The sequence below is a fragment of the Mirounga leonina genome, unplaced genomic scaffold, assembly GCF_011800145.1.
Source record: "Mirounga leonina isolate KUSES-001 unplaced genomic scaffold, KU_Mleo_1.0 Mir_82, whole genome shotgun sequence".
NCBI lineage: Eukaryota > Metazoa > Chordata > Mammalia > Carnivora > Phocidae > Mirounga > Mirounga leonina.
Window position 1 is genome coordinate 41,631,545 of NW_023270825.1, and position 26,118 is coordinate 41,657,662.

Here is a 26,118-nt window from a genome sequence, read left to right on the forward strand (position 1 = left end):
TTTTTACAACAAAGGAAAGCAATGGAAGCAGCCCTGCTAGCAAGATTCTTTCCCCACTCTCTTCTTCCTTTGGGTCCTTTTTCCATCTATTCATTCACCAAATTGTGTGTCACTAAGAGCCCAAACTGGTTTGGCAAAGTCCAAAATATGCTTTAGAGGGTGCAAGAGTGGGAAGAAGTGGACAACAATCTTTTAGCTGGTGAGGGTGCGATAGGTGTGTGTGTGGATGGGTGGGAGAGTGGGGGTGGAGACTGGAAATGCTCACATTAATAAAACTTATCCCAGAAATGATTCAGTGACTTGAACTGGATTTTCAAAACAACATAAATTGAGTGTGAATTAAGGCTGGGCATATTATATCTTAACCTCATATAATAAAAAGGACAGTCTATTAAAATGTTAAAAAATATTGGAAGACTGCCCTGTGTGAGTCAGAGTAGCAGAAAGCATTACTTTGTCCCTGGGAGATTTCTAAAGATTTGTGTGGTGGTGGTTGAGGGTAAGATGGGGAGAGAAGGGTCTGAAAGGAAGGAACAAAGCTAAGTTATCTCTTTGGGTGACGGTTGTCTTCCTCCTGGTTTTTCGCTGAGATTCTCTTCTTTCTCCACTCAAATCTGCAAGGACCATATGGATATGGTCAAAACCTGCCTCATGTAGGACAAAGCCAGAGGAGACTGAGGTCAGTCAGACCAGCAGGACTGAGGCAGTGCAAACACTCAGCGTGCAGCCCCTACTGGCATTGGCTGTGACCACCTGGGTGGGGAATGTGATGAGAAAGAAAAAGTGACCTGTCAAGTCATAGACCTGAGGCCAGGTAGACAGCAGTTACTTCTCTTTTTCTAAAGTGTCAGGCAGCCTCAGAGAAAAATGTAGCCTTCATACAAAATGTAAGGAACATGAAGATGAGGTCAACTGAGTCCACATAATGTAAGACAATCCCCAGATGTATAGGCTGCGTAAAAGCAAAGGAAGTGATTTTCAGAGAACACTAACAGAAAAGATCTAGAGATTTTGTTTAATAAAACTTGCTCCTAAGCAAACCCCTGGTGTGATTCAGGAATTCGGAACCATGCCAATGTTGCTGAAATCTCAGTTAGAGAACCACTCTGGAATTGTCCATAGTAGACATACCTGAATCTGATTCCACTCAACAGAGCGTCTGTTCACTCCAGTCATGGCGTCATGGCCCATCAGAGACTGCTATACAAGTCATGTCCTCCCAGAGATGATGCCAAGGTCATCCTCCCATTATTCCTGACTGATAGTACTGATTCTGAATTTGTAGTTACTCGGTTTATGACTTTAGGTTTATGACTGATTGCAACTACTCATGCTTACCATGCTTTTTCACAGGACAGGTGGATTCAAGTTACCCTCTCCAACTTCCCTCTTTTCATTGATGTGACCACCAGATTCACAATCTTTGTTATCCTTAACTTCTCCATTTCCTTTGTTCCCCTTATCTGATTTTAGATCTTCCTTTTTAATGTGTCTGGAATCCAAGATTGCTCCTGTCATTTGAGGGACCCAGGGCAAGAGTAAAATAATAGTGGTCCACATACCCTCTGTCTAAAACACTTAGAAGTTATGAAAATTTGAGCCTACAAATTATTGAATAAGATATGATCCCTTTTGTCTGGACAAATAATATCTTCATAATGACACAATAATATGAATAAAGCTTTGGTGTATATGTGACTGAGAGTTGGCAAAATGTCAAAGACAACTGAATTTAATTATAATTGCATATGGCTGGGTGTATTGTTAATGGGCTGGCAATGTTTAGATGAGTGACAAATTAAAAATATACATATTTCATAAGTTGTTTTGTACATATTTAGTAAAATTTATTTTCTTTAGTTCATTTTAGCAAAATCACCAAATATGTTGCTGTAATCAAGATTTTCATTCAATTTGTATTCCACTAACAGGGGTGACCTAAAGAGTTAGAAAATAAAATGTAATTGTATTTACGTGTATGAAATTTGAGTATATTTTTAGCAAAAATATGAATTAAAACAGAAGTAAACATTGAAAAATTAAAATTAATTTGAAAAATTAAAATTACTTCTCAATATGTTTTCAAGAGTTATTTTCTTCTAAAATATTTAAATTTATTTTTGAAGTTAAAGGCAAAATACAAATAGTGAATTTCAGTGCTTTAAAGCAAAAGTTTTTAGATAAAGCTAAATTTCATATTTAATTTTTAAAATGAATTTAGTTTTATTAACTGTTCTTTTTTTTTTTTTGGTGCAAAAAAGGTGATTTGACTAAAGCACAGGGACAAGACCCATGGGCAGAAGGAGGTAACTGTTCCTGTCAAAATGAAATTATTAGTAATAGTGAACAGTCCTTATAACATACATGTTATATATAGATCTTCAAATTGAAGATCCTCTCCATTTTTTAGCCCGGTTCTAATTATCTAATGCCTTGATATTTGAAAAGTTCCAACCACTTATGGGGCTCTTCTCCTTCCAAGCCATCTGACTCATCTATAAGATGAATTTCCCTAATATTCTGGGACCTACCATGTCATTTCTTTGCCTTAGAACTTACAGTAGTTACCTATTGCTTACTGGATCAAGTCCCAAGTGTTAACAGACTATCTCACAACATCAAATTAATTTTCTTTGTTTACTAATAAATACCCTTTGTTTAACCAAGCTGTTCTCTTTGTACCTTCCAAACTTGTAGTTATCGTTCTTCTCTGAGTAACTTTGCTTACAAGCATCCCACTTTTTTATCCATGTCATCTTGGCTAAGACAACACCAAGCATCTTTTGGCTTATCCATGTCAACTTCTGTTGGGTGGTTTGTGGATTTTTTTTCCAGCTGGCTTTTATTATGTTTTCCTAAATATTAGTAAAAGTAGGGTTATTTTATTCTTCTTAGTTCTTTTAAAACTGTAATCATATTTTATTTATAAGAGTAAATGTTTATTTATTTTTAAGATTTTATTTATTTTTATTTTGAGAGAGAGAGAGCACAAGAGGAGGGAGCGGGAGAGGGAGAAGCAGACTCCCTGCTGAGTAGGGAGCCCGATGTGAGACTCGATCCCGGGACTCCAGGATCATGACCTGAGCCGAAGGCAGTCGCTCAACCAACTGAGCCACCCAGGCGCCCCGTAAATGTTTATTTTTAGAATAAAAATTTAGAAGTATATGAAGTACAATGTGAAACTATCTCTCTTCATCTCTTTCAAATCTCATTCCCCAGGAGAAAGTCCTATCAATAATTTAGTTTGCAGTTTCAGATCTTTTTCTATGTACAAATGCCTACAAACATTTTTGTGTACACTTTTTAATTTTTTTTAAAGTTTTTAAAAATTTATTTAAGTAATCTCTACACCCAATGTAGGGCTCAAACTCACAACCCTGAGATCAAGAGTCACAGGCTCCTCTGACTGAGCCAGCCAGGCACCGCCTGTGTACACTTTTTTAAAAAACAGAGAGCTAATCATCCTAAATATTTGATTTTCTTTACTTGCATAACAATAATCATGGACATCTTTCCATGTCAGCACATCAGACTGCATTATTACTTCAAAGCTGGATATGATGAATATTACATGAATGTGATATCCCAACTGTAAACAGGTAGAATGAGAGTATGTATTTCAGAGAGTTATGCTGGGGATTACAAAGGCTAAGGGGGCACCTGGGTGGCTCAGTCAGTTAAGCATCTGACTTTGGCTCAGGTTGTGATCTTGGGGTCCTAGGATGGAGCCCCACCTTGGACTCTGCGCTCAACAGGGAGTCTACTTGTCCCTCTCCCTTAGCCCCTCCCCACGCTCATACTCTCTCTGTCTCTCTCTCAAATAAATAAATAAAATCTAAAAAAAAAAACAACAACACTTCAAGTGCTTAGAACTGCATGGTAAGAACCAGTAAATTGTACCTACCAATAAAAACAGAGATTATAATAATAATTATTATTCTTAATTTATTTGCCCATTTCCTCCTGGTAGACATTTATGTTTTCTTAAATTTTCACTTTTACAAATAATGCTACAGTGAACATCCTTACAAATGCTCCTGCACTCTAAATCATGCTAATCTATCTTTCCATCAACAGAGTAAAAGAACGCAGTGTGTCAATTTTTAAAAGTTCATTGTGTTTCTGATTATAAAAGTAAGACATGCTTATTCTAGAGAATTTGGAAATTACCAAAAATGGCAAGAAACTAAACCCCATCATAGCCCTACCATTCAGAGATAAAATCACTATTAACATTTTAATGTAGTTCATTGGAGATCATCTTATTGAATCAGGTTTTTTTCTACTCAATTTTATAGAGAAAGCATCTGCCCATGACATTAAATGTTTTATCCCATGAAATTACCATCATTTACTTAACTACTTTCCAGTTGCTGGATATTTAAGCTATTCCTAATTTTTCACCATATAAACAAGTCTGCAGTTAACTTTTCAACATACATTTTTATCCATGTTTCAGTTTTACTTAAACATAAAGGATACAACCTTTTGATTGCCAAAGTGCTTTCCAGGAAGGTTGTCAGCAACATTAGAGAGTGTTCCAGGAATGGCCTGCAAAAGTCAGCCTCCACTTTTCCAGTTTGGACCCATCCCCTGGATCCCTCTTTCTCCATCTTCCCTGGTGCTGGACTGCTCCTGGCGATCTCAGCCACAGATAATACTCTAGATATTCTATTCTGTCACAAGACTTTTTTTTTTTTTTTTTTTTTTTTTTGGTCACAAGACCCTTGACAGTCCACAGGCTGGATATCCGCTCTGTCATTAGCATATCTAATAATATCATTTCTTGCTCTTCACTATATTCCTTTCGAATTCTTTACGGTAATACTTCATCCTCTTTTTGGATATCATTGCAGTAAACCATAGGAGACTGGAATCTCGGCAAATCTAAGTTCAAATCTTGGGCAGGGACTGACTGTGTGACATCGGGAAGTGATTTGTCCCCTCTGTGTCTGGATGTCCTCATCAGTAAACTAGAGGTATGTGTCATAGGCCTTTCGGCAATATGATAGTTATGGTATTTTTGTAGTGAACAAAATCACTACAAGATGGTTTGAAAGCTGACGGTTCACTTGTAAGCAAGCCTATCATGACTATGTGTGGCTCCTAATTTTGCTGCCCTGCCAATGGAGAAGTCTCCTTTGTTGATCAAGCTGATTTTTGCATTTCTTTTGGTTCTGAAGGAGACACCTGGGCCGGCCTTTACTCTGTAGTGTAACCTTACAAGGAGGCAGGCAGCGAGAAGGGCGTAAAGGCAGAGAGGGGCTGGCAAGTAATGACGGAAGAAGCTGGAAGCACAGCCTACCTGTCAGGTGTGTTGATAGCTTTGGTCAAGAATTCACATTCCGGGAAGTCAGGTGCAAATACCACGATTTCTGTAGCCACAGGCGGAGAGTGTGTCAGTTCCTTTCTTCCTGCTTTCATCCATATGCAAGCAAGCGATAACATGTACTAAGTTAAATAATGCATGGTACTTCAACTATCCTTACTTTCTATCCTTTGGTTATTGTAATTACATGTAATTTTGTGACGGATTTTCTATTTTTTAAGAAATCGCACTTTTGTACTTGATCCAGCTAACAGGATTTTCTTACATTACTTCATAAAGAGACCATCTTTTAAACTTCTAATGTTATTTCTTATTCATTAGTACATTTGCCTGTGGGGTATGTTCATAAATGGGTTAAAGTTACAAAGTTATGCTTATAAAAGCTCATGGTAATTTGGAGTATCAGGAGGATTTATTAATTTTGAAATCTTAAAAGAGCAAAAGCTAAAATGAGATTGGATTAAGTATATTCTTGCATGCAGTTATTCTAAACACCCTTAAGGACCAAAGACTAACTTACAGAGGACATTATGCAAATGTGAATATATCTCTAAGTGCCTCGTAGGCTTGCTGATGTAATATTTTACATGGTTAGTTAAGTACATCAAGTAAAAGGTTTGACCTTGATAGAGTAGAAAGGTGCTTATTTCAAAACAACTCAGTTGTTTTCCCGGCCATTGCAGAGCCATCAACGTCAAGTGAAAGAAATCTAGAATCTTGTCATCAGGCTCTCAGTCGGCTAAGCATCTACTTTACAGGAAACCAAATGTATACTTCAAAGACACCCGTATCTCCCATCTAAATGTTGCCTGTGCTGGGATGCTTCTTAGGGACCCCACTGTCGAAATGTGAAGAAATAGATCCCAGATGTGGCCGATCTCAAGAAAAGAAGTTTTAAAAAAAATTAGATCCCCAGCTGTCACCCATACTCAGATTTTTTTTTTTTTTTAGGGTTGGCCCAAGAATCATGAGGGTTTTTTAAAAAAAATTTTTATTGTTATGTTAATCACCATACATTACATCATTAGTTTTTGATGTAGTGTTCCATAATGCATTGTTTGTGCATAACACCCAGTGCTCCGTGCAGAACGTGCCCTCTTTAATACCCATCACCAGGCTAACCCATCCTTCCACCCCCTCCCCTCTAGAACCCTCAGATTGTTTTTCATAGTCCATCATCTCTCCTGGTTTGTCTCCCCCTCCGATTTGCCCCCCTTCATTCTTCCCCTCCTGCTATCTTCTTCTTTTTTTTTTCTTAACATATATTGCATTATTTGTTTCAGAGGTACAGATCTGAGATTCAACAGTCTTGCACAATTCACACCGCTCACCATAGCACATATCCTCCCCAGTGTCTATCATCCAGCCACCCCATCCCTCCCACCCACCCCCACTCCAGCAACCCTCAGTTTGTTTCCTGAGATTAAAAATTCCTCATATCAGTGAGGTCATATGATACATGTCTTTCTCTGACTGACTTATTTCGCTCAGCATAACACCCTCCAGTTCCATTCACGTCGTTGCAAATGGCAAGATCTCATTCCTTTTGATGGCTGCATAATATTCCATTATATATACCACATCTTCTTTATCCATTCATCTGTCGATGGACGTCTTGGCTCTTTCCACAGTTTGGCTATTGTGGACATTGCTGCTATAAACATCGGGGTGCACGTACCCCTTTGGATCCCTACATTTGTATCTTTGGGGTAAATACACAGTAGTGCATAGACTCCAAATGGTTGAAAGACCTAAATGTGAAACAGGAATCCATCAAAATCCTAAAGGAGAACACAGGCAGCAACCTCTTCGACCTCAGCTGCAGCAACTTCTTCCTAGAAACATCGCCAAAGGCAAGGGAAGCAAGGGCAAAAATGAACTATTGGGATTTCATCAAGATAAAAAGCTTGTGCACAGCAAAAGAAACAGTCAACAAAACCAAAAGACAACCAACAGAATGGGAGAAGATATTTGCAAATGACATATCAGATAAAGGGCTAGTATCCAAAATCTATAAAGAACTTATCATACTCAACACCCAAAGAACAAATAATCCAATCAAGAAATGGGCAGAAGACATGAATCATGAGCTTTTTAAAAATACTTCCCCACATGAATCCCATGGTCCGGTTTAGGAACCAACAGAGGCCTTATAAACTGTAATTTGACAGACCGCTGTGGTATTTTTGTATCTTTCCTTTGGACATATTATCATCTCAGTACGATAAGGAGTAGATACACTTTCCTGGGATTTATGGCTTCTATATTAATATGAGAGGAAGAGAGTGTTAATGAGAGTATCATGACTAGACTCTAGGAACTCGGAACAGAGGGGCCATTCTGTTACATTCTGGCTCACCCATTATTAATTGGCATCTACTTGTGGTGTCCCTATCTAGGGTTGGCTGAAAGTCTGGGGGGAAAATGTTACAAAAAAACCTAGACATTCATAACCTTACCTCTGCTTCAAGTAGAGTTTTTTTCCAAAAAGAACTTAAATAAATCCATTAATTGATTATTAATCATTAATTGATCACTAATTTAGGTTAAGTATTCCCTTTTAAAAATTTAGTGAACAAATATTTACTGAGCATTTACAGGGTCCAGAGTTCTGTACTTGCCAAAGGGCCAGTGGTTTTAGGAACTTTCTAAATGTTCCCTGCCTTGTTCATTAGCCATGGGCAGGGAGAAAGCAGAATATACATCTGATCGACAAATTCATTTTAGAAGAAATTAATCTGAATGTGTGTGGAGGGATGCAAATTCCCACTTTGAACTAAATCCATTCTTTCCCACCTTACTAAGAACTGTTCTGTGTGTATTTTTATTTCTCTCTGATCATTTCTTTGATCATTTTAAGCATCACTAATGCCCGAGCAGACTACAATGGGGGACAATTGGCAGGTGGAGAAAACTGATGATGGCGGAAGCGAAATGTAATTTCTTCCACTATAATTCTCTACAAGCTGTGTAAACTCTCCTCAGTTAAACAAACATTTTTAAAGACAAAGATTTTACATTTTCACCCAAACACTGCTGGTAACAACTGCTCACTGTCGCTCTTTTGGAGCCTTCCCAAACAGCCAGGAGATTTGCATTTTCCTTAATAGTCTCAGCAGTATGCTTCCTTCCAAAAAGAGAGAGAAAATGAAAACCCTGCATTTCCTTGAATGCTGAGTAAAATAACACGACTATATTCCAGGTAGCCTGGTGGATAAATATGCAATTATTATTATTATTGATTTATACAGCAAACATCTCAAGCATTTGAACTTCACACGCCCCTATTTAAAATGACATCATCGCCTGCATACCAATAGGAAAATAGCAGATTGTGTTTCAGTGTTCATATATGAGTGGGCCTTGCCCTATAGGAGTCCTCAGCATCTAAATTCAAACTAAATCTTGAGGCCATTGTATAAAGATGTGATGAAAGGAACCCCTTGTCTGGTTCACAATACACCCCAAAGCAAAGTTCTCTCCTCTTCGGCATATTTTTTTTTTTAAGATTTTATTTATTTATTTGAGAGAGAGAGAATGAGAGAGAGAGAGCATGAGAGTGGGGAGGGTCAGAGGGAGAAGCAGACTCCCTGCCGAGCAGGGAGCCCGATGTGGGACTCGATCCGGGGACTCCAGGACCATGACCTGAGCCAAAGGTAGTCGCTTAACCAACTGAGCCACCCAGGCGCCCCTCTTTGGCATATGTTTTTATTCTGTTGATTATTTTTATGTCTGTAAACAATGAATAGTGAGGAAATCTTCAACTTCATAGTATCCAGTGTGAGCTTATTGGAACATCAGATGGCATGTTCACTGTATTTGAAGGGAAATTAAAAGTTAAAAAAAAAAAAACAGTTTAGGAAAATTATGGGAATAAGGGGCATACAGCGGAGGGTAATTTATTCAAGATCGCAATGAGAGTCAGTGGCAGAATCTCAATATAGTGGCTCCCAGAGAGTGAGCCTCTACTATGAGCTGGCACAACTATTTCAAAACAGTTGATACTCTTGCATTTAATGGTGACATCCTAAGAAGTGACTCAGAGCCCAAATATTCTGAGTAGCCAGCAAATGGAGTCTCCTGGATGCACTGTTGCATGTGGCTCTCCTGGATGTGATGAAAGAGGTTATCCTGTGAATATAGAATGCCAGAAATTCAGAGACCTAATACAAAAACTGAATTGACATAATTTTGTGTGGAGTTTGTCTCCCTGGCTCTCAGCTACAGTTGAAACCTGACCTCCAAATTTCCCACTGATGCTCTCTGCCTATGAGCAAACTGCTTCTGTTCTAGATTCTCAGAGCAGGATGAAGCCAGGGAGAGCAGCTGATTAACAACTCTTTGGTAGCAATAAAAATAATTCCAACTTCTATTAGATTACACAAAAAAAATCTGCTCATATTACCTGGAAGGTAGGCATTGCTGGATCTAGGACCTCAACGATGAGTCCTGTTCTGGTCTCTCTTGTCTCTTAACTTGTGCGTTTCTTCTTCTTTTTGTTTTTTGGTCTCATTCTTTCCTGCTGCCCAGAAATTCTGACCATGTGGAGGAAAAGAAGTCTACTAGCAACCTTAATTCCATAGTTTTGCATTTCATGATCTACAAGGAAGAGAGCCTTTATTTCTTTCAGGGCTCACCCATCAGTTCCTAAGGCAAGCTTCCAGTTGGTCCTGGGGTGCCTGGGTGGCTCAGTCGGTTGGGCGTCTAACTTTTAATTTCAGTTTGGGTCATGATCTCAGGATCATGGGGATCGTATCCTGAGTTGAACTCCACACTCAGCAGGGAGTCACTAGAGATCCTCTCTTTCCCTCTCCCTCTGCCCCTCTCCCCACTCGCTCTCTTTCTCTCTCTCAAATAAATAAATCTTAAAAAAAAAAAAAAAAAAGATTCCAGTTGGTGCTGCTTTGTGTCACATATGGTCAGTATGGTCAGGTCCAAAAGATAGTGTAATTGGCCATAATATCTGAGTCACATGTTCAGCATCGCAGCCAAAGGGCAAGTGAAGTGCTATGAATCATTATAAAAATCATTCGAAATAAACAAAGGGCAAAGAAAATAGGAAGGAGGCAGCTGAAAGAAACTACCGAGCAGACCAACGTGGGAGTTCCAGCAGCCGCTCAGAACATGTCTGGAATAAAATCCTGCAGCTCGGGGTTGGGGTTGGATGCCAGGTTCAGCTGACAAGCAGTAAAGCTACTGGGGGCATGCGTCTTGGACTCAGTGGTCCATACTGCTTCAGTGCTGGGCATTCAGTGGTACCAAGTACTATCTTTTCCACAGTGGCTGCACCAATTTGCATTCCCACCCACCCCGCACAAGGGTTCCCTTTCCTCCACATCCTCGCCAACACTTGTTACCCTTGTCTTTTTGGTGATAGCCATTCCATAAGTGTGAGGTGATATCTCATCATGGTTTTGATCTCTATTTCTGGGAATAAAATCCTAACATTTACCATGGGCTTGATGGCCCTCTGGGACCTGGTTCCAACTAAGCCCCTCAATTTGTCCACCTTGCTGTACCCACAAGACCTACCTCCTCAATGCTTCTTGCTTGTTCCAGCCTCTTCCTGGGCCTGGTACTTGCTCTTCCCTTGGCTTTGCATGTGAATAGCTCCTTGCCATCCTTCCTCCTTCAGGTCTTAATTCAAACACTGCCTCAAAGAGGCCTTCCCTTACCAGCCCATGTAAAGGAGCTTCCTTCCCTATGTCTCCATCATTATTCCCTACACAGCACTTATCACAATCTGCAATTATCTTCTTTGTTTGTTCTCTTCCTTAATGTCTGCTCCCTCCCAGGAGAATGAATTCAAGGACCATGTTGGTCTTCTTCAGGGCTTTATCACTGGTCTGAGCAATTGGTAAGCTCTCATGTCTGTGGGGTGATCTCTTAAGAGCCACCTCCTCCTCCATGAAGCCTGCCTTGGGCAGAATTAATTTCTAGGTCCACAAAGCCACCACTGTATTTCGTGCATACCTTGGTTACAGCACTTGCTATACGAGGCTGTAATTGCTTCTCTCCACACCTGGCTTCTCTGTGAGCACATAGATCCATGAGATCTGGGACTAAGATTTATCTTTGTATACGAAAAGCCTATCAGGGGTACCCAGGACATAGCAGGGGCTCTGCTGATTAGTGATGGAATGAAAGCAACCCCAGTTAATTGGCAATCCATATCTACGTGTCTGTGTATTCATAAGGAAAGGGAGGGGCAGAGAACCACAGAAAGGAACTCCATTCTTTCAGCTTTATTTGCTCTATGGATGGGGATGGTGGAGAGGGATGAAGGAAAAACTTTATGACAGAAGACAGAAACTAGGAAACTTGCAAAGAAAGAAACATATTGTCAAGCATCTAGATACAATTAGTAGCCTCGGATGGGTTAAAAAGAGAGAATTACTAGGGGAGAACAAGAAGACAGGTACTTGACAGTATTCCTTTAATGCTTTTCCTGTTCCTTGATGCATTGTCTTCTTGTGCAAGTATCAATATTGTGTGTAGACAGGGGGAAAATCATCATCTTCAAATTGTAATGAATCTAAAATGAAAACAAGCCACACAGTTGGTCAATAGTGCTTTAAAATTGCACATCAAGAACACTTCCAGTGACAAACACTTTCAAGGCAAACAAACCAAACAGAAATTAAAAAATCTCTGTGGGGTATAAATATGTAATTACACTCACACAGGGAGCATTTTATCAGGTAAACCATCCCACTTTGTTAATTGAAATGCTCCAGCACTGAGCTTTTTTGACAAAGAGTCTGAATATGTATGTGTAGGGTGTAGACACGCGGCTTCACCACGGCCCTTCCTTGCTGGGGCTAACTGCCTCAAAGACATTTTCCCCCCTGCAGCTCGGAGGTCAGTTCCAAAGCCTTCCTTTTGTTTGTTTGCTTCTGTTTCCATCTAGCTGAATGTCGCCAGGATGCAACCTGGTTTGGAATTCTAAATATCTGTCCCAAACACAGCTCGTTCCGAAATTAAGATGGATATTTTACCTTTGCATAGATCACTTGAAATACACGGATAAGCAATCCTGTTCGGTAATTTAGAAATGTTAAGACAACCAAACAGAGAGCTGTTGCAAGTGCCTGCATGAGTACCATGCGGTGGAAGAATGCCGGGCTAGACTTCCGGCGCCTGAACTCCACGTCACGCTGCGGACTCCATACGTGGCCATGGCCACCAAGACATGGCCGCCTCGCTTCTCTCCTCTAAAATAAAGGTTGGTCTGTGATTGCTAAAAAATTCCTTTCTGTTCCAACAAGGCTTATGATCCACTATCCAAATAGTCCTGCCTTTTCTTGAAGTTTTTTTGTTTGGGTTTGGGGGTTTTTTTGAGCAGTTGAATGATCAATTCCAAATGTTAGGAAAGTCACCCAAATGAGGCTTTCTTTCCCTCTTCTGGAGTGTGTGGGGGCTCCAGCCTGTCTTCAGGCCCTGGGTTGGCCAATGCTGGCCCACGGGCCCTACAGCCACTGAGGCAGATTTAGTGCGTGTTCTCAGTGACCTAGGAACATGCGGCTGCCATCATCTGCAAAGGGGGAGACGCGAAGTGGTGGCTGGTCGTTGCCAGAGTAGGATTCCAAGTCCCAACACCCTGTGGCATTTTTCAGACCCAATGTATTAGTTTTCTAGGCTGCTGTAACCAATTACCACAAAGCTTGGTTGCATACAGCAACAGAAATTGATTCTCTCATAGTTCCAGAAGCCAGGAGTCTGAAATCAAGAGCAGCACTTCCTTGAAACATTATGAGGAGATTGCATCTCTTGCCTTTTCCAGCTTTGTGTGGCTCCAGGCATTCCTTGGCTTATAGCTGAATCACTCCAATCTCTGCTCCCATGATCACATCACCTCCTTCTCTTCTGTCTCTCTATATCTTCCCTTTTGTCTCTTATGAGGACACTTGTCATTGGATTTAGGGCTCACCCTGGTAATCCAGGATGGTCTCATCTCAAGACACTTAACTTTATTATTATCTGCAAAGATCCTTTTTCCAAATAAGGTAACAATCACAGGTTCTGGGAATTTTAACGATGGCCTATCTGTTTAGGGCCACTATTCACCACTACACCTAATCGCTATCCCAAGATCTCTAAGCCAGTGGTATAGAAAGTCTGGGTCTAGTGATTAAAGGTTTACATAAATGATTATCATACAATTCCTCCCCAAACCACTTTAGCATGTAATTTACAAGACACTTTTGGCAGTGGCAGGAATAAGACATGAACGCATTTGGAATTCATGGCAGTGAAAAGAAGAGACAGGTATTAAGTCTGGTATTGAGCACGTATGATCTCTCCAGGACACTGTTGGTACAAGATGTATGAGAGATGGCCCTACCCTTGAGCAACTCAAAGTGCAATAGGATGAAAAGGTGTGAGAACCAGAGATATGGAAATAAAGGGAAGCGAGATATATTTCTGAGATAAGCTAACGATTAGGTTTCCCCCCAGCTCTCAAATATTTCTTCTGGAACATGCTTTAGAAATGCACTACTTTTTAATGGGGGTGGATGGGTGGAGGAGCCACTGGATCATCTCTTCTCTAAAGATGATCTGATCAGATCCTGCAACAAAGGTGGGGTTCCCCAGGAAGCTGAAGCTGAAATGGAGACTAACATTGGGATGTTCATTAGGAGTGCTCTAGAACCAACAACTTCTCATGACACACATTCGAGGCAGCGTGTCACTGCTGAGCAAGGTGATAGGATAGCACCTCTGGGTGGCTCCTCAACTGTACACTACTTTCTTTGTGTTACTTTCTTTCTCTAGACAAATGGGTATACAATTGAGTAATTCCTCCAACCTAGAAAGAAGGAGGGGGCTTCTAGCAAGTAGTTCTGTCTCCGTGTCAGAATTTAGTGGAAGGAACATGGGGTGAGAAGTCAGATGGACGGACACTCAAGAATCGTTCATCCCTTTCATCCATTCCTTCATCCTTATTTTCTGGAAGCAACTCTTCCTGGTCCTCCCACCTTCCCAGTATAATCTCTGAGACCTTAAAGTTTCTAGTTTTATATTCTGTAACATAACTGGCTTCAGGGTCTGCACTCTTCTGGGACAATATTTGTACTCCTTTGTCTGCCAGACTGGGTCCTGGTCCATATCCTCATATCCTCATACCCTGGTTCTGCCACATGTACACTGAGTGATCGTAGGCAAATTAGCTCACCCTCCATGACACAGCTCCTCTTGTAAATGGTACATATACACATACATACCTGCATATAGTTATAGTATATATCAATAGAAGTTAATATATCATTAAGCACTGAGCACAATTTCTGGCTCAAAGTAATGCCCAGTGTTAGCCATGCTTAACGTCCTTATCTCATTTTCATAATCATCAAGCTGTCCTTGGGTGTTATCCTCTGGGAGGCTGACCATTGAGGTCCCTGTGTCCTCATCTTTGTTCACTCTCCGTCATTGCCAATCCTCGGGCTGTCTTTTCCATCCTCCTACATGGAGACTCTCTTGACTTCCTGAGTGTATAACCATCCTCTCCACCTCTGCACTCCTCTAGGGCTTTCCTCTTGGAGAGCAGAGTTTACACCGTGTTGCATCATTAGTCTTCAGGCTACATGTGCATTTTTGGCTCTCTCTAGAATCAGGGAACACGATCATTGTCAGGTTGAAAAGGAGATCAAACATTGGCAATGATGAACTTAAACCCATGATACTGAGGTGAATATCAAAGAACAGGTAGCTGTTTACAATAATTCAAGTCTCTCAGCCTAGATGAATTACATACCAACTGTTCTGTTCTTACATCATTCCTTGCCTTGTTTTTCCCACCAGAGCATACTTCCTCCTGGACAGAACTTCCCAGAGACCCTGTATTATTTCCCTCCTTCCCTTCTCTCTCTAGGTTCCTTCCTCATCCTGGCCTCTCCCACCTTCTCTCATTTCTTTCACAACTATTTATTGAGCAACTTCTATGGGCAGAGTCCTGGAGACCCATGGGTAAGCAGAATGAGTAAGACCCCAGTCCTCACAGCACTTGCAGCTCAACAGGGAAGACTGCAGTGTGGTTGCACATTGAAAGGAGTTTTGGGGAAGGCATGGAGTACACGGCTGGGCCACTTACTGTCCTTCTCCAGCGAGGGAGGGATTTCTCAGAAACACCCTTCGGCCCACAGAGAGAACATAAGAAATGAGAAATCTGGAGGCATATTAGGTGGAGATAAAAGGAATGTCAAGCCCCTTCTCAGTTTCTGTTTTCCTATTTGTAACCTTTCTTCTACAGCTTTTAACTACTTGGTACCTGCCTTTGACTGATTGAACAAACATCCAGGGAATGACTGTTGCGTGTCAGGTAAGACACCGGGAGCAGGGAAAAGAGCAGTGAATAAGACAAAAAGTTCCCTGCCCTCAGGTAGCTGATGGTTCTAGCCTAGGCCTTGAGCCAGGCCCGAATTTGGCAATTTATAGGTCAGAGTGCACACTCTAAGCACTTCACACGTATTAAGTAATTTAATCCTCGTACTTGCCCTATGTGGTAGGTACTGTTGTTGTCCTCATTTTATAGATAAGGAGACTGAGGCACAAAGAGGTCAAGTAACTTGCTCAAGGTCCTCTAACGAGCTGGCATCTGGCCTCTCCCACTTATTAGTTATGTGACTTTGGCTAAGTGACTTAATCTGTATAGCAACCTTATAAGACAGGGATTATTATTATCATCCACATTTTATAGGTGAGAAAACTGAGGCACAAAAAGATTAAGTCAGTTAATCCACCCAAAACACTTAACATGATGCTTAGCCGTGGTTGCTATTATTATTATTCTTGAGAGAAACAAAAAAAGAGGAAGCGTTAAAGAGGTTTCAGAAGCCTAGAGATGAGCCAATACGATTCCAAATTTTCATAATCGTGTCATTCTGCCAACTATAACCAGATAAGCTGACACAGACACTGGGTAAGATTCTGTTACATTGACTGAAAGAGTTATTCATGAAGCTTTAAAAGGTGGTGTTGAGCACTTGCCTTCTCAAAGAGCAAGTCTCGGGGCGCCTGGGTGGCTCAGTTGGTTGGGCGACTGCCTTCGGCTCAGGTCATGATCCTGGAGTCCCGGGATCGAGTCCCACATCGGGCTCCCTGCTCGGCGGGGAGTCTGCTTCTCCCTCTGACCCTCCTCCCTCTCATGCTCTCTGTCTCTCATTCTCTCTGTCTCAAATAAATAAATAAAATCTTTAAAAAAAAAAAAAGAGCAAGTCTCTCCATCTCTCTGTCTCTCATGATGCTTCGGGTTTGTTAAGTAGACATGGCTTCACAGCCTCATACGAAGGGGGACAATGTAGACATTTGGACTGACCACAGATGACCTCTATTAGTCTGCTGAGGCTGCATCACAAAACACCTCAGAGTGTGGGGCTTCAATGACAGACATTTATTTTTCTCACAGCTTTCGAGGCTAGAAGTCCACCATCAAGATAACAGCCAACTCAGTTGCCGGTGGGGCTTCTCTTGGCGGCTCGCAGATGTCCACCTTTCCGCTGCAGCCTCACATCACTTTTCTCTGAGGCACAGAGAGAAAGAGCTAGTCTCTTTTCCTCTCCTCATAAAGATACCAATCCTATCCCATCAGGGCCCCCATGACCTCATTTATCCTTAGTGACCTCTACAAACATAGTCACACTAGGGGTGAGGACTTTAACATGAACTTTGGAGGGACACCAGTCGGTCCCTAACACACAACATTGTCATCAGCGTGACACAGCTCAGAAAACACCAGCCCTCAGTGAAGGCATCGATCTGTGACGGGAATAGAAAGACAGCACCCCAAACACTGTATCTCATCTCATTTGGTTATGGGCGACTCACTTGAAGATGGGAAGGGAAAATCAACATTTATTGGGCATATACTGCATTTGATACTTTATTTAGTCCTTAATGACTATCCTGCAAGTTGTTGGTATTACGGTTCCCACTTGAAAAAATTGATAAGCAATCTGTTACTTAAAATGACACCAGCTCTCCTACCAAGGTCAGCCAGCTAAGGGGGTAGGGAAGCTGGGGTTTGAACCGAAAGAGAGGTATGGGAGTAGGGGGTCTTGAAAAGAGAAACTATGAGGAAAGATACTGTGGATGATCATCCTGGGAAAGGGGAATTTCAGTGTGATTCCAGAAGACAGTGCATAGAGGAATTGATGGAAATTATAAGGAAGAAGGTTTGGATTTAATGTCTGTAAAAGAAAAAATTTTAAAGATTTGACTTATTTATTGGAGAGAGAGAGCATGAGAGAGAGAGAGACCATGACGGAGGGGCAGAGGGAGAGGGAGAAGCATGGATCCCCGCTGAGCAGGGAGCCTGATGTTGGACTCGATCCCAGGACCCTGGGATCATGACCTGGGCCAAAGGCAGACACTTAACCAACTGAGCCACCCAGGCACTCTCAATGTACATAAAAAAATTTTTTTAAAGCTACAACTCTCCAACATGGAATAGGTTATTTTTAGAAGGGCGTATCATGCTGCTCAGAGTGGAAGCATTCTAAAACTAGAAACTCTTGTTGTGGGAGGCAATCAACTAGAACCAAGCATCAGATGGATTAGAATGGAGTATGAGCTTAAATGTGCTCCATTACTCCAAGTTCGTTGAGATTTTCTGTTATCATAGAAGGAGTTCCACAAGAGCAAGTTTTGGTACGTGAAATTCTAAATACTTTAACCTCTGAGCAGTAAGGCAGTACAAGAAATTTATCTGATGCATAATTGTTGCTAAATATTTTCATATATGAAAATGCAGTCAATTCAGTAGGAATCTATTTGAATTAAGTTATTAGAATAAAAACAAGCCATGAGAGCCATTTCTATTTATGACAGCTGGGAACCATATTCCAAGAATGCCCTTGTAATGGCATTTGGAATTGCTTACCTGTCAAAAAATTAGATGCAAGTGGTCACTGGACTAATGAAATGCTTATCTTTCTCTGTTCATCATGCTGAAGAGCTTTTAGAAATGGCTGATATTTGGACTCTTTTTCCAATATTAATTAACTGAATGGGCATCAGGACTCCTAAACTCTATTAAATTAAGCATGACCTAGTTTAATTCTTTTTCTGGATAATAAGCATGTTTGGAAGCTAGCAATTCTCAACATAGTCATAAAATAGACCTAGGTTGGGACGCATCAAGGAACAGCACTCCTTGCCATCAGAGATGCCTACTTTGTAAACAGTAAAAGCAAAAAGGGCCTTGAGACTTTGTTTTCACGGGGAACCTGAAATTTAACTTACATCATTGCCCTGACAATAAGTATCTTCTAGAAACCTGAGGTATATTTCGGTCGTTACAATTCTCCAGGTGTATTTGCACTTCATGTTCTAATTCTGAGTGTGTTTGGTCCTGACAGCTTTTGGTTAAAATCAGTCATGAGGCAAAAATACTGCTGGCTGCTTTGGCTGTCCCGTTCATCCAAATGTTTCTGGCAAATAAGCTCAATGGGCAAAAGCTAACATTCCCCAAGAGCTCCTGGCCTGGGGAAGTTTTTGCCAAAACTTTATTTGTCCTTAGTACCAAAACAAACACTGGTTGTAGTAACAAAGATCACAACAAGCTTTCTTAACTGGAGAGCACTGGGAAATAAAAGAGAATTTTCAGCTGAAATGGTTAGACCACTAAAAGACACCCAGATGGAGTGAAACTTAATTATTCACAGAAAATTTTTGGCTTCATACGGCCTTTTGGTGTGTCTGAGAGCTAGAGGCCAGCTTTTGCTTTTCTCAGCTCGGCTTTATAATATGCCAGAAAATTCCAGCCTTCTTTTTTTTTTTTTTAAGATTTTATTTATTTATTTGACAGAGAGAGAATGAGAGAGAGAGCACATGAGAGGGGGGAGGGTCAGAGGGAGAAGCAGACTCCCTGCCGAGCAGGGAGCCGGATGCGGGACTCGATCCTGGGACTCCAGGATCATGACCTGAGCCAAAGGCAGTCGCTTAACCAACTGAGCCACCCAGGTGCCGCTCCAGCCTTCTCTTTCAACCTGTATCTCAAGACTAAATGCCTTTCAGTCCATTTTTTTTTTTTTTAATCTAAAAGAAAGCTTCAAGCACCTGGTGTAGGAAAACTCTGTATGGATCGCTCAGCATGGGAACTAATTATTTTAAGCCACATTGTTTGTTGTGTTTTACCTGCTGGGGTGAGCCTCGCTTTCCAAGCACGCTACCACAGGCCTGCTTTTGCTCAGAACTCAAATGTGTGTTGATTTCCAGCACGACCCGAAGACTTAGTGAGGGGAGCACGTTTGTATGTTTAGTGCAAACCAAACATGATGTCAGGCTTTGACAGTTTCCTTTGAAGAAGTTAACCTTTGACTGAACTTAGAGGGAAAAATTTATACTCAATTGAGTAACTTGATACTGACTAGAGTGGTGAGAATATCAATGACGTGAGTAATTTGAGGGATGCTGGAGGGCTCCCCATTTTACATTCAGAGACTCTCAGGTTGGGTCAAGTGTACAGACTGATTACTGCCTGGTCAGGAGGCAGTGAAACCTGATATACAAATACACATGCAATTTGATAGACTCCAGGCATGATCTTTACAAGCAAATTGCTTCTTCAGAACTGTCATGTGAAATTGCTTTTATCTACTTTTTAGGATGATGGGCCAAGTGAAGAATCCAGAATCATGGTGTTCCGTTTGGATAGCCTGTGGGCCAAGTCTATCACGTAAGCTGTTGTGATTTTTGAGCGGCTCTGAAACCTCCTTAATTCTCCGAGTTCCACCAAAACTTCTCCCTCGCTAACCCCATTGAGGGCCTAAAATATTTCAATTCATGATTCTCAGGGTTGGAATGAGCCTTCTCTCCTGAATGGTAATGCTTCTACTTTCTTCTCAGTGGAGGAATCTCCTCCGCAACAACCTCACTTGGTAACCCAAATTTCTTATGCTGTAGTTATTATCTGAAAGAGGAATCATACCCAAGGATGTCAAATATTCTGAACAATTTCTACCACTGTCCTCAAATTTGCCCATGGCAGACATTATCAATCAATCTTGATCCTCTTTCTAGTTGAGCCAGACCCAGGGCTTTAGAATCCTTTCTAAGACAGTTCTGTATGCAGCCACTACCCTGCCTTTGGTGTTGGGGCAAAAGGAGAGACCTGTTTCCCATTCCAATTTTAGGACATCAAGTCCTTCACCTGCATCCTTTTGTTAGCCATGTATCTAGCGGCCTTAGAGAGAAGGTTCATAGGACATGTGGACTTTCCTTTCAGTAGTTTTTCTTACTAAAGCTTTTGTTTCTTTTTTATATACTCATCCTCATAATATACACACCCATTTTATATTCTATTTTTTATTTAACATGAAAATTTTATTTTAATGTTATTACAAATACTTGATACATATATTAAGTGGATGCATAATATTTCATGTAATTGGTATGAATATTTACATAACTATTTCTTTATGTTGAACATTTAGTTTTCTTCTGATGTTTTGCTACTATAAACGATATGATATATGACACAATTAATTTTGACATACAGAGATCTTTCCATATTTGGAAATATTTTCTTAGGTTACATTCTCAGAAGTGGATTATTGGGTCATGAGCATTTTATGACTGTTAATAGATTACTCGACTGCTTTCCAATGGATTATATCAATTTACAATCCCACCATGTATGAAACTACCTAACTCACCTGTCCCTTCCCTGCCAATTTTGCATATATTTTTAAATTTATAGAAAGCAGTGTTCATGGCATGTAAGTTGCTCTTTCTGGGACTCCTGACATCTGCTTTGTGGTTATGTTGTGCTCACCACTCTGCTGCCATGCTCTGTCATCTGCTAGGGGACTGTTGAGGTCGCCCAGGTCCCCAGGGCATTTATAACTCTCCCCAGCCTCCCCAGGCATTGGCCTGTGGGTTCCCCTGTTGCACTGACCAGAGATTACCATTTTCTTGGCAGTATTTATAATTAACAGCTTGGTTCTCTGCTCCCCAACTCCTTTGTCTTCATCCCTAATAGTAAGAACAATAGCTACCACTGCTGCCACTTATCGAGTACTAGTTATGCATTGGGCATGCTTCTAAGTACTCCACATGTAACATTTTACTTAGTCCTCACTGAAACACACTGAGATGGCTATTATCATCCCCAATTTACAAATGAGTGGGTAACTGAAACTTAGCAAGCTCCATAACTTCAAAAGTACCCAAGTGCTAAGTAGAGTCGCTGAGAAGTAAATGGAGGCTCTATCTTATTTCCCATGCCAGGTCTTTAAGCATTCTATATAATGCCTCTCTGTCCCTAAGCCACCCACCTCTAGGCTCAGTCCATTTGTTGACTTGGAAACCAATTCACTTCTGAGTTGGGGGAGATGAAGGAACTCTAGCCCAGCATCTGAAATCATTCTTGCTGCTATACCAGCTCTAATCTCATATTTGATTTACACTAAATGGACTTCTGCTCAGTGATATAGCTGAGAAGACATGGGGGGGGGGAGGCGGTGGACGAGGCTAATGAGAACATTCACTGAAGTGAGCTTTTGCGAGCACTGAAAGAAGGTCATCTCAAGGTGGTGACATATTTTAGATGTTTCCTCCCCCGAATGGTAAAATCTGGCTAACTTCAGTTCCCACTTCTACCTTCTCTTGTCACAAACTCTCCACTTTGTTCCCAATTCCAGTGACCATGCTCTTGCCTCAGTTTTCCACGACTGATTCCTTGGCTTGATAAATTTTCTATTAGCTCAGCTTCTACAAGATCTGCAAAGGAATAGTAAGATCTGGCTCTTAGGTACTCTCAGGAAAGGGGAGAACACTTGTAGAAAAGATCTAGAGGGTTTTAGACGAGGGGGCGTAATAGAAGACTAAATTCATTGATACGGGTATTCTATCCTGTGACTTGGGATTTAATACTATGTCGAGTACTTGTAAAGCTAGTCTAAGAGTTTGCTGGGATCATTCCTTAACATCTGGATTTGAAAATGGTTTCTGAAACAAAGTGGAGATGCAGAAGTTCCTTGGTACAGAGGAAGGGGTCAGAAGGCTCAAGGATGTGCAAATTTTAAGATATACTTACGATGTATAAATTCACAACCGGTCACCTGACTACATTCCCTGAGAGAGCCTAACTGACACTGTCTTCATTTTAGCAATAAGAGATTCATTGGTGAGGGAGGCACTCACATCCTTGATAAGCTTGGCAGTGGCTGTATTATATAGCCACGCTGAGTTCAGTGAGGGGTATACTGCCTTGGAACTGGGCTCCCTTACTATCACATGGGGTTGGTGGGGTTGGGAAACAGCAGAGATCAGGTGGAAACTTTAAACCGTCCATAGTGGATGCCGTGGTGCTCTACCCAGGGCCCTTGTCCAGGACCTGTGCGTCCTGCCGCGGGCCATTTCGTTGGCTAACAGCTCAGAGATGTGTCTAATTTGGGGAAATGCCTCACCCAAGGTTATGCCCATTCCCTGGGGTTTCCAGGGAACCCAATCTAAGATCGTTGGTGCCACAAGTGTTCTAGGAACCAGACTCTAAAATATGCAGATTCTGGAGCTGGATGCTCACCAGCCAACAAGTAATAACTCTGTCACCGGTAGTAGGTAGTATGGCTAGCCCCTAGCATGCGGTCACAGTGCAATTGTTGGAACTTCCACTGGCAGTAAATTGGGATGGGAGACCAGTGGAAGGGGACGCACTGTCTTGTGCAGTGTCTCTATTGTGTAAGAGGCATGGGAGAAATGGTTCTATGAGGACAACGGAATTGTGTGGCTATTGTTGAGAGCCACTGATAAGGTGAAGAGAGGAAAAGGTCAGGCTCCGGTGATTAAAAACCAATTTGAGGCAAAACACAGAAGCTAAAGGGCCAGCTTGTTTACATTTAAGTAGACCCTAATGTCTTACAGCCAAAGTGTAGACAGATGGAGGACCAGGGTCAGGACTTAATCATAAAGGTAGTGGAACTTCACACCAAGGTCAGAGTGGACCCTGTGATTTGGGATTGAGCTGTCTAGGAATCTATGTTTGAAAATGGAACTCCCAAATTCCCTGAAGCTAGCAAGCCTACAGAAGGGGGTCTTCCTCCTTGTCAGAATACAGTGGAACCCCTTGACTGGAGAACCTGCAGAAGACTTGACTCATGCAAGTGCCTTGAAAGACCATGCTATCTCCCTCTTACCTCCCTCCCTGAACTCCACCTCCCCTCCTAATAACCAGACCAATAATCTCAGCATTGACTGACTGGGGATATGCGAGGCCGAGTAAGGAGGAGAGACGAAACACAGAAGGAGTTATGGCCAAGGTAGTATGCTTGGGACTGATTGCTGGAGTTGCTGACTCAGGAGAGTAGAACATACAATTAAGTAAGGGAGAGTTTGAAATGGAAATAATCTCTTGTGAAATAAGATTTAATAGATCACAAAAGATCCCAGAGACTGTGCTGATATAGTGCTGGGAATGCTCCTAGAAGCTTGGAAAAAGTGATGGCCACACTAAGTGGAGAAGTACCAGAACTGGCATGGCAATGTCAGGTGGTAGAGGAAAGGATCAAAAGGCACAAAGAACTGGGCATGCGAAGATGGAAATACTACTTAAACCTAAAAACTGCTACCAGCCAAATATATTCTCCATTCTGCGGGAAGGCAAGGGGCACCAGCATCACTGAGCAGCTTATTGGTGGCTGTCCTCTTCCCCAGCTTAGGTCAGGGGTGGTGGCAGAGATGCTGTTATAGAACTAGGCTCTCTGAGAACAAAGAGGGATTATAGTTAGCAGTCTTTATACATCAGAAGCAAGGTACGTACAATTACCACAACTAGCAACAAGCTCGGAGTGGTGCCAAGGGAGGTCTGACTTGCAGGGCACTATGGGATGGTTAATTACCAGGAGCAGGCAGGGCTGCTGCTGCACAATGGGGTCAGGGAAGAATATGGTTGATGTTCAGTATACCCACTGGTGTGTCTCTGGTGCTTCCATGTCCAGTTTTAACAATCAGTGGACAAGTGCAGGACTATGGCCTGAGAAGGCCATGATAACCAGGGACTCACGTCCCTTAGGGATGAGAGTCTGGATTTTCCCACCAGACAAGCCACCTACACCGGTGGAGGTAGTGGAGGTAGGGGATGGTAGGGGATGATGAGTACTAGGTATGTGGAGGTAGTGGAGGTAGGGGATGATGAGTACTAGGTATGGCCTCCTAAGTACATTGTGTCCATTCCGTGTGGAGGTAGAAGAGGTTTGATGAATATACATGGTATGTACATGGGCTCCTGGGTCGTGGCAAATAGTTTGACTGATTGGTGAGGGGGTCTAGAAGGAAGAGAAGTGGGAGACTGGCGACAAGGAAGGCTGGGGAAGACGTAAGTAGAAAGCCTGCAGGAATGCCACAAAGCATGTGTACCCTTGAGTCTCTTGTGACGGACCTCCACAGAAGAGGCTCTTCACAAACAGGTGAAGAGTTTGACCCATCCTGTGGATATTAATCAGCCTTTCTCCTTAGCCATCCTGATGGTTGCTGAATGACCCATGGATGTAGTGATCATAGTAGAAAGGATTGAGGCTGTACATGGCCCAACACCATGTGAGTCACGCTCATTAAATCTGAGCTAGCTTCTGCTACTGCTAAGTCCAACCCACTAGCTGCAGAGGTGGACGCTGAACCTTCAGCCTGCCACCATTCCTCAGAGAAGCCACATGGTGGTCGTTCAACCACATCTAACCCCTGACACCTGGGAGGGGGCAGCAGTTCATCTTACTGGAGTCAACACATACTTCGGATACAACACATACTTGCCTGTTTGAGTGCTTCTCCTAGCATTACCATCTGATCCATCAACACTGTAGCTCCCACGAATTGCCTCAGGCCACGGAACCCATTTTTTGACAAAAAAATAAAAATAGAAAAAGAACAGTGACTCATAGACTCATGACCAAAGGGTTACAAGTACTTTATCACCCAGTGGTAGCCTGCCTGCTTAAATGGTTGGACAGCCTATCGAAGGCTTGGGCGCGATCTCTTGTACTGTTGGAGCACTGTATTCTGGGGAGTAGTAGATGTATCCAGCCACCGGCTGGTATATGCTACTTGATCTCCAGTAGCTAGAGTATATGGGTCCATGAAGGTTGGAAGTAAGGGTGTCTCTACTGACTGTCACACATGCACACACGTATACGATGAATATAATGACCATGCTGTAAAGCATACATTCAAAACCCTGGAGACTGCAAACATGCCTTCCATTTAAAGCAGTGTGTTACATTTATGCTGATTTAATCATTAACATTAGTAAGAGGCCAGTTATACTGTTCAAGAGTTAAGATGTTTTACGAGAAAATGACGAAAAGATACATGTAATCATTGCAATGCCAGTTTACCATCAGATAGGATGTGCAATAATCCCTTTAGCAAGCTTAAGCTTTTACATATTAATGGCAGTATTGGAGAGCAGGAAGATGCCTTTTACGGCACTGCTGAGGTCCTTACAATAAAGAAATGCCTTTGCTACTTGGCCCTATTACTGGAATGTGCTGGGAGAATAATGCTGTTTCGTGGGCTCGTCCCTCCCCATGACTGGGGCCTGGGGTGGTTTTTTAAAAGCAATGCTGTATAGCAATTAATAATGAGGAGGGGAAAAATTCATTTAGACGTTTGGCAACATCTTTGTGGCACTCAGTATGGGTCTCATATAGAGTAGATTTGCCCTGCAGAGAAACACTAGAAACGCTTTATTCTTAAACATACGATTAACCAGCTGCCAGAGACAATAAAACATTTAAAACTTCTATTCCAGGGACCAAGTCACCATCTATAGGTCTCAGAGCTACTAAAATGTATTT

General features: G+C 41.8%; 1 long non-coding RNA gene across 1 annotated transcript; it reads left to right on the forward strand.

Annotated features, from left to right (window-relative positions):
- The first annotated feature begins 2,227 nt into the window (after nt 1–2,227).
- On the forward strand, nt 2,228–19,991 carry LOC118002164. Its single transcript, XR_004676970.1, has 6 exons — nt 2,228–2,306; nt 4,857–4,979; nt 5,184–5,312; nt 12,338–12,554; nt 15,579–15,647; nt 19,933–19,991. It is a non-coding gene; the product is annotated as an uncharacterized LOC118002164 (long non-coding RNA).
- Nucleotides 19,992–26,118: the final 6,127 nt, after the last annotated feature.